The sequence below is a fragment of the Echinops telfairi genome, unplaced genomic scaffold, assembly GCF_000313985.2.
Source record: "Echinops telfairi isolate 266 unplaced genomic scaffold, ASM31398v2 ScPeMD7_3;HRSCAF=10, whole genome shotgun sequence".
NCBI classification, from domain to species: Eukaryota; Metazoa; Chordata; class Mammalia; order Afrosoricida; family Tenrecidae; genus Echinops; species Echinops telfairi.
Genome location: NW_022103899.1, coordinates 58,115,976 through 58,125,342, shown reverse-complemented (window position 1 = coordinate 58,125,342; position 9,367 = coordinate 58,115,976). Strand labels below are relative to the sequence as shown.

Genomic DNA, 9,367 nt, shown 5'->3' with positions numbered 1-9,367 from the left:
AAATGTTTTGAGAATGATGTACAAATGCGCTTTACACAATTGATGTGTGTATGGATTGTGATAACAGTTGTATGAGCCCCTAATAAAATGCTTAATATATATGTGTGTGTGTGTGTGTGTGTGTGTAATTTTCACATCCATTAAAAAGAAAAATGGAGTCAAAAGCCAATGCCTAAAACTGATGGTGGTGATGATTACACAACTTTTAAAAATACATTTAAACCAATGAATTGTATGGATGGGTGAATGATAGATCAATAAAACTGTTAAAAAAGTAAAGGTCAGTTGAAATTGCCCACAAACTTTAGGAAGCCCCCTCACTTGTCAAACCAACATAGGTAGCAGAAGGGAGAGAGAGCAGTTGGCTCAGGGCGCAGTGAGCTGCTGCGAGTGGTGCGGGAACATCTGGAAAGAACAAGGATCGCACAGCATAAAAAAGGGGGCCAGTGTCACAGCGCTGTCCATGGAGGACCGGCTGAATTGGTGAAGAGTTTTCAGGGCCTGTCTTCATCACACAGAAAACCTCAACGCTCCATTTAAACAAATAATGTTAAGTTCAAATACATGTGGCAGGTTGGGAGGGAAGGGCCAATGTTACGTAAAAAGCGCCAAGCTCCAAAGGGGCACTAACCCACCCAAGGGAAGGGTGTTATTTATACCCCGACAGGGAAAGAGGGACCAGGCTTCAACCAGGTGCTCCAAGACAAGAACGCAACACACTGGCATGAAGCAGGGAACCAATAGAGAGGGCTGAGGGGCTGGCCCCATTACCAACTAAATGGGTAGCCCTCCCCTCCCCCCAGAAGAATTCATTTCAGAGGACAGCACTGAAGCTACAGGTCAAGGAGAGGGACTGATCATAGCACACAGGAGCAAACAAAGGAGGAGGAATAGAGAGTGGAGCACATCCTGACCCACCAAGACCTGAGGACACTATTTCTGCTCAGAGCAGCCAATGTACAGAGGTCCATATGGCCGGCCCCACCAAGAGACACGACGTTCCTCACTGACCCAGAGCTACACAGGGGACAACACTGGAGACACACGGTGGGAATTGTGCCCAATCTGACCCCACCACACTGAGGCGAGACACTGGGGGTGTGCAACAGAGCAGCAAGGAGGGCAGAGCAATGATGTCCCCAGGGAACACCAAAAATAGACTGTGGGACCAGGGTGTGGCGCCCCATCAGATTCGACTGGAAAACATTCATAAAGGACAACAAATAGACCTTGAACTATTTATAGGCTTTTCTTTCTTTTTCTTTTGTCGCTTCCTTTTTGTGGTTGTTGTTATAGCTATTGTTTTATTTTCTATTGTTACTTTGTTGTGCTTGGTCTTGTGTTTGTGCATATTGTCACTGCATGTCTATCTGGATGGGATAGGCAGGATAAACAAGAGGAGGGAACAACGGGACGACAGTTCCAGGAGAGCAATGGGAGAGGGGGAGGCAGGGGAAAGGAAGTAGGTATTAACAAAACCAGGGGCAAGGGAACAAGTGACTGAAAATCAATGGTGAGGAGGGTGTAGGAGGTCTGGTAGGGTTTGATCAAGGGCAATGTAACCGAGAGGAATTCCTGAAACCCAAATGAAGGCTGTACATGATCGTGGGACAAGAGGAAAGTAAAAGGAAACAGAGGAATGAACTAGGAGGCAAAGGGCATTTATAGAGATCTAAATACAGGCATGTACATATGTAAATTATATATGACGATGGGGAAATAGATCTATGCACATATATAGGTTTAGTATTAAAGAAGCAGATGGACATTGGGCCTCTATTCAAGTCCTCCTTCAACACAAGAACACTTTGTTTTAATAATCCAGCACTCTGAGATGCTCACCTTCTCGACAGGATTGTTGAAGACAAAGCGGGTGCATAAGCAAATGTGGTGAAAAAAGCTGATGGTGCCCAGTTATCAAAAGTTATCGTCTGAGGTCTTAAGGCTTGAAGATAACAAGCGGCCATCTAGCTGAGAAACAACTAAGCCCACATGGAAGAAGCACGCCAGCCTGTGTGATCATGAGGTATCGATGGGATCAGGTATCAGGCATCAAAGACCCCGTGCAAAAAATCATAATGGTGGGGAGTGTGGAGTGGAGACCCAAAGCCCTTCTGTAAGCAATTGGACATCCCCTTACAGAAGGGTCATAGGGAGAAGATGGGCCATTCAGTGTACAGGATAACACCAATGAAACATACAGCTTTTCTCTGGTTCTTTAATGCTTCCTTCCCCTTTCCCCCCCACGATCATGACCCTAATTCTACCTTACACGTCTGGCTAGACCAGAGGATGTACATGGGTACAGATAAGAGCTGGAAACACAGGGACTAAGGACAGATAAGCTCCTCAGGACCAATATTGAGAGTAGCCATACCAGGAGGGGAAGGGGAAGGTGGGGAGAGAAAGGGGGAACCGATCACGATGACCTACCTATAACCCCCTCCCGGGGGATGGACAACAGACCAGGGGGTAAAGGGAGACATCGGACAGTGCAAGACATGGAAAAATAATAATTTATAAACTATCTAGGGTTCATGAGGGAGGGAGAGAGGGGGAGGGAAGGGGGAAAATGAGCTGATGCCAGGGGCTTAAGTGGAGAGCAAATGTTTTGAGAATGATGAGGGCAATGAACGTACAAATGTGCTTTACACAAATGATGTATGTATGGATTGTGGTAAGAATTGTATGAGCCCCAATAAAATGTTTTTTTTTTAAGTGTCAAGATCCTTAGTCATTTGGGTCTACTCAGTCTTTGCCACTGGGAGGCTCCACCTGGTTCAATGGTGTGGTCACCTGTTAGGAGTTAGCAAAATTCTTGGTTTTCATCGTTTCTTCTTGAAGTTGCATTAAGAAGGGATAGGTGGTGTGGGGAGGGCATAGAACAAAGGGCCAGACCCCCTTTAATCGGAAGCACGGGGCACAAAATCACTTGCAACCATTGCAGGAGACTCTGGCAGATGGCAGTGACCGGACCTCCGCAGTATAGTGGGTTTGCAGGAGACCAATAAAAGCAGTGCAGAAAGAAGACTGAGAATTAAACAGGGAAATCTTTCCCCTCACCCAACTTTTTTTAACAGCCCACAAATGCAATAAAAGAACTTCAACTTCCAATTCTTCTGAGATATGAAGACTGGAGCTCCACTTAACATTGGCAGTGTCAGACCCAAATTGGCATGCGGTAGGCAGTTGTGTCAGTTCCTGGGCAGAGCCACACATCCTCCCCCTCCCCTTCACTAGCACAGCCTATGACTCTACAGTGACCCTGGACTCTACAGTGACCCTGGATGCCTGAGGAAGTGGGATGCTCTGGGTATGGAGAGCCAACTGCTGAGACAATCCATAAATGAATTAGCATGAAGTCGGATGACTTCTCAGGAAGGAATTTTATGAACAAGACGTCTTACACAATAGAAATCCAAGCGCAAGTACTAATAAATTAGAACTGAGGGGGACCTAGCAAGAAAATATGCTAACAATCAATCAATCAGTAAATATGAGAATAAATGGACTCTAAGACACAGTACTAAGTAGGACTCTAAATCTTTATAGTAGCAGGAAGTCTCATCTTTGTTCCACAGAGCAGCAGGTGGGTTTGAACCACCAACCGCGTAGTTAGGCCAGTACCTAACCGACAACAACCCAGAGATCTGGAAACTGGTGTTTATGCCCCAGAGGTGCCTGCGATCCAACTAAACACAAAACGAAACCATAATCTGTAAGCAAATTGAGAGAAAAAGCACCTGCCGTAAAGGGTCCAGACTCTCGTCCCCTCTGTCCCCAGCCGCTCACCCGTCTGTCCTCGAGTGAATCATGGAAGTTTTCGGGACTCTATTTTCTTGCATGAAAGAAAAGCAGCCTAAGCAGGGTGATTCCTAAAGTCACTTCCACTCAGGGTCTTTGACAACAAATTCAAAAATGAGAGGTGAACAGGGTTTTTAAGAAAGAGGAGTGATTTCCAGGATCGATGGGAGAGGGTAAGAGATCACAGGGAGGGAGCATGAAGGTAGTACATCTTGTTATTGGGACCAAGAAGCTTCCCGGACCACAACAGAGCAGAAAGTACATGTTGAAATGAAGGGTGAGAGTTGGCTTTTGTATCTTCACTGGCCTAGGATTCTCAGTGGTTTGGCAATTAAAGCCTAGTAATCCCCCAGAGCTACCTGTCCAACAGACTGGAAGAGATCCATATACCGTATATACCCGTGTAAAGCTGAGTTTTCCAGCACATTTTTTATGTTGTTTTTGTGGTAAAATTAGGGGCCTCGGCTGATATTCGGGTCAGCTTATACTCAAGTATATATGGTAAATTTCAATTCCAAATAAAGGTGACCCAAAAGAATCTGCAAATGATAGAACAATATCACTCATATCATATGCAAATAATGTTTTTGCTGAAGATCATCCAACAGTGGTTGCAGCAGTACATTGACTGGGAGCTGCAAGAGGTTCAGGCTGGATTCAGATGAGGAGATGAAACAAGGGCTATAGTTACTAATATCAGATGGAATACCAGAAAGATGTTTATTTATGTTTTACTGACCATGCTAAGGCATTTGACTGTGTGGAGCATAACAAACTATGAAACGCCTTGGGAAGAATGGTAATTCCAAAACACTTGTGTTCATGTAGAACCTGCACATAGAGGTATTTGTGCAGACAAGGGAACAGAGTATGGTTTAAAGTCAAGTTTGTTAGGATTGTATCCTCTCCCCATACTTATTCAATGTGTATGCTGAGAAAACAATCAAAGAAGCTGGATTATCATGAGAAAGAATGCAGCATCAGGATTGGAGGAAGGCTTATTATAGCAATCTGCAGTATGCAGATAACACCACCTGCTCACTGAAAGTGAAGAGGACTTGAAGCACTTGGTGATGAAGATCAAGGATTGCAGCCTTCAGCACAGATTACAACTCAACAGAGAGAAGACCCACGTCCTCCCAAGTGTACCAACAGCGGACATCACGATAAAGGAAAATTGAAGTTGTCAGGGATTTTATTTTGCTTGGATCCAAAATCATTGCTCTTGAAAGAGCAGTCAGGAGATCAAACGATGCGTTACACTGGGTACATCTGCTGCACAAACCTCTTTCAAGGGCTGAAAAGCAAGGATGTTGCTTTGTGGACAGAGGTGTGCCTGACCCACGCCACAGTACTTTCCATCACCTCATCTGCACGTGAGAGCTGGACCCTGAACAAGAAAGACCGAAGAAGAGCTGTCGCAATCGAGCCAAGACTGCTGAAAGGACGGGTCTGTCTTGAAAGAAGTGCCCAGAACGGTCCTGAGAGGCAGGGATGAGGAGACTCCATCTTACTTTGTATGTTATCAGGACACATATTTTGTATATGTTATCAGGAGAGTCCAGTCCTTGGAGAATGGCATCATGCTTGGTAAAGTGGAGGGGCAGCAAAGAAGAGGAAAGCCCTCTATGAGATGGACTGACACAGTGGCTGCAACAATGGGTTTAAACATAAGAACAATGGTGAGGATGCACAGGACCACGCAGCGTTTCATTTTGTTGCACACAGGGTCGCGAGGAGTTGGAGCTGACGACTAATTAGGTCCCATGATGTGACCTAACATAATGTAACCGACTATCTGGGAGCAGCTGAGCAGCTGTGGGAGGCCTAGGATGGAGTGCAACCCTTACCCAAGTCACACCCTGATGCAATGAAAAGGACATTTCCATGGGGGTGTGGCCTAATTCCAATATAAGTGCACACTGTGGGAGCTGCGTCTGGATCCTGCAACCTCCAGTGCTTTGGACTTGGGCCAACAGTCTGCCCTGTGGCATGCCTATCTGGGGAGCGCTCTGTGGCCCGCTAGCGGGCCTGCTGACTTTGGATTCATTTCCCTCTCCGGTCACAAGGCTGACCCGCCTGCTGACTTTGAATTCAGCGGCCTCTGCAGACTATGATGTTCCTGTCCTTTCTGAGTTTTCCGGCCCTGAAGCCACACACGTCAGGAGAAGCCTCCAACTCAACATCTGACCCACATCCTTAGCACAGGACTGGACTTCGCCACTTCTGTAACCGGACGAGCCATGTTCTTAATATAAATGTATGTATCACTGGTTTGACATCTCTAGATGACCCTACCTAACACAGATACAAAGACGAGGCTATACAAGCAAAAGGAGGAATACAGAGCAGGCTATTCCGACACAATCTAAAGATGTCATCTCTACCCATAGTCTAAGCCTAAGCCCCTACGTAAAATCCTATAAATTCTTCACTCTCGGGATGAAAGAAAACTCCTAAACCTGGCCACAAGGCCCAACACTATCTGGTCCTTGCCCACGATTCAGGCTCCTCTCCCACAAGATTCTTCCACCCTCTTCTGCTCCATAGAGCAGCACTGTCGGTCCCTGGTCCTCTCCTGGGAGCCTGGTGTCACAGCATCTCTGCTCTGGCTGTTTGGATTGGAACTCTCTTCCCCTCCCTGGGTATCCTTCAAATCTCCCATCAGTGCCCCTTCTGCGACCTCCCTAACTAAAACTCTCCAGAGACTGCAGTTCTGCCCTCAGGTGGGCATTCCATTATCATTCTCTTTCCCAAGAGTAAGTAAGCTGAGGGCAGGGAGCTAGCTCATTTCCAACACCAAGCAACAGTGCCTAGTACTAAGTAAACATGCAAATATCTGTTGAGCGAGTGAATAGAAGGACATCACACTTGGTAGAGGGCCAGCAAAAAAAGAGAAGAGACTGACACACAGGCTATAACAATGGGCTCAAACATAGCTATGACCATAAGATGGTCCAACACTGGGCAGTGTTCTCATTGTTGTCACAGGGGTCGTCGATGTGAGTTGGAACCCTGTCAATGGCTCCTGCTAACAGTAACAGATGTAAAAACGCCGGGCAGTGTTTCACTCCGTTCGTTACACACAAGGTCACTATCAGTAAGATCCAACCCCAAGCATCTACCAGCTACATACTAGAAACAACAAAGCACCTTAAATGGTCACCTTAAGATTGTGTTCATCTTCACACTTTTTTGGAGAATGTATTCAAGACCAAACAAAAAAAAAATTTGAGTCAGTTTGACCATCTACGTAAATTATCCTGGCCCTTCTTTCTCTCTACATCAATGGAGACATCAAAGGCTGACAAGCTAAACAGACAGACAGACACATGCACACGTGCCACAGATAAAGCTGTGCTACTGGGTGTTATTAAGTGTCTGTTATTTTCTGACACCATGCCTGCTATGGAAGAAATATCTGTCAAATTGCTGCACTACACAACGTATAAGTACAGAACGGGTCCTTAGCCCTATTTGAACATTGGTGTCTGATGCACGCATGAAATCAATTGCAGTAGCAAAAGCATCTAACAAACAAAAACCGTCAACTCACTCATAGTGACTCTAGAGTGGGGCAGAGTAGAACCGATCCTCAGGGTTTCTGAGACAGCCTCATTTTTCCCCTGCAGAACAGCTGGTGGGTTTGAACCATCCACCTTTCAGCTAGCTGTCCACCATTTAATCCTGCATTCATTACCAGGGCTCCCTCACTAAGTAGCAAAGTCCCTCACTAATAGCCATATTATTTTAGATCTCAAGAAGGAAAACAGCCAGACAGATATGTGCTACTAGTATTTCAAAGAAATATTGATTCCATGACCAACTGAACTTCCTGTTGTTAGTTGTTGTCAGGAGATTCCAATTTACAGAGACTGGTTAGGACAGAGTAGAACTGCCCTATAGTTTTTTAGACTGCAATCCTTATAACACGTAGTCAGGTCTTTCTAGCTCAGAGCAGCTGGATAGGTTCAAACTGTCCACCTTTTGTTTAGTAGCCAAGCGCTTAATCATTGAAGCGGGATCCTTCAAGGGAGCTTTAAGAGATTTAAAGGAGGGCCTCAAAATATCAGGCAGGACCATTTCCAAAACCCCTAAGGATATATAAACAATGGGCTGCTCATTGCAAGATCAGAGAATCAAAGCCGCCAGTCACTCTGTGGGAGAAAGAGGCTGTATGGCCCTGTAAAGATTTAACATCTCTGAAACCCTGAGCAGTAGTTCTACTCTGTCCTATAGGGTCGCTAGGAGTTAGAATTGGGCTCGGTTTTATTTGGGTGTCTTCTCCAATACAAGGCAGACCCAAGAAGAACTGAAGCATCTGAAGTGTGGTGTTGAAGATTGAAAATGCGGTGGAGTACCAAAACCGCCAGAATGCTCCTTAGAAACCAGGATGCCAAGACACACACATACTTTGGACAGGTTATCAAGAGAAATCAGTCCCTGGAGAAGGGTACCGTGCTTGGTAAAGCAGAGGGTCCACAAAAAAGAGGAAGAGGACTGACACAAAGGCTGCAACAATGGGCTCAAACAGAACACTTGTGGGGATGGTGCAGGACCGGGCAGGGTTTTGTCCCCTGTGGGTAGGAATCAAATCAAAGGCACTCAACAACAACCCAGTACAAAGACATTGTGTGTCTAAACCTGACAACAAATCAGGCTCAACATAATCCATCAACATCTCCCTGGAAAACTCCAGCGTGGACTGATTGCTCCAGTCTGCCCAGTTTACATAACCACACGACGTCGTCTGTCTTCCTCGTGATCCAAGTTGTGCCATCTTCTCTTTCTTCCACACCCTTCCGGGCGAATCAAGCACCCAGGGTGCTTCATAAATAATGAACAGAAATGCAACTAGAGATGTCTCAGTGAGGGACTCTGGTGCCTCAAACCCTACACCTATTCTCAAAGATTACCCGTGTCCCCTGTTTCTGTGTCATCATCCACCAGTGGCTTAAATCTAAAGTCGTTAGCCAGCAAGATTCAAATGAGGTTGGCAATTTACCCTGGTCACAACTTTCATCCAAACTCAATTAAGGAAGGCTTTAAGTCTTTCCAAATGTCAATCAGAATTAAGCAGCGTCTGCCCCTCATGTTCTCAAACGTCTTTCAAGAGTCACTTGCCAGTCCTTTCTGTCGGAAACTGGAAGGCACAAAACCCGAGCTCCTGAACACCAAAGCACACCCTACTCGCGGCTGCCACGCTAAATCCCCGGGATCGGGGCCGTCAATAGGAGCAATGCTAGGGCTCTCCAGGCTCGACCGAGCAGATGACGCGCACTGCCCCGGAGGCGCAGAGCGGCAGACAAATGTCGAGCACTGTCACGAAGCGGCTGCTGCTCTGGGCTCTCGAGGAGCCCATCCCTGTCCACCGGGACCCACGAGCGCGCGTCCACAGGTGACCTGGGCCTGGGGGCGCGTCCGGTCACCGCCGCTGTGATGCCGACCTCCCTCTCCGCGTCCCTCCGGGACCGCGACGGAGGGCCGGCCGGGTCCGGGAAGGGTGCCTGACAGGAACGACGCCGGAGCAAGGGCGTGACGCTGCAGCCCGAGGGCGCCCGCC

The 9,367-nt window shown here is 46.7% G+C and overlaps 1 protein-coding gene across 1 annotated transcript in view; it reads right to left on the bottom strand.

Moving 5' to 3' along the window:
- DIS3L2 (DIS3 like 3'-5' exoribonuclease 2) overlaps nt 1-8,988 on the bottom strand; it is a gene marked incomplete at its 3' end in the record, with an annotated part of 319,919 nt that extends 310,931 nt beyond the window's left edge. The window contains exon 1 of the mRNA XM_045294312.1: nt 8,810-8,988. The remainder of the gene's footprint in view (nt 1-8,809) is intronic.
- Nucleotides 8,989-9,367: the final 379 nt, after the last annotated feature.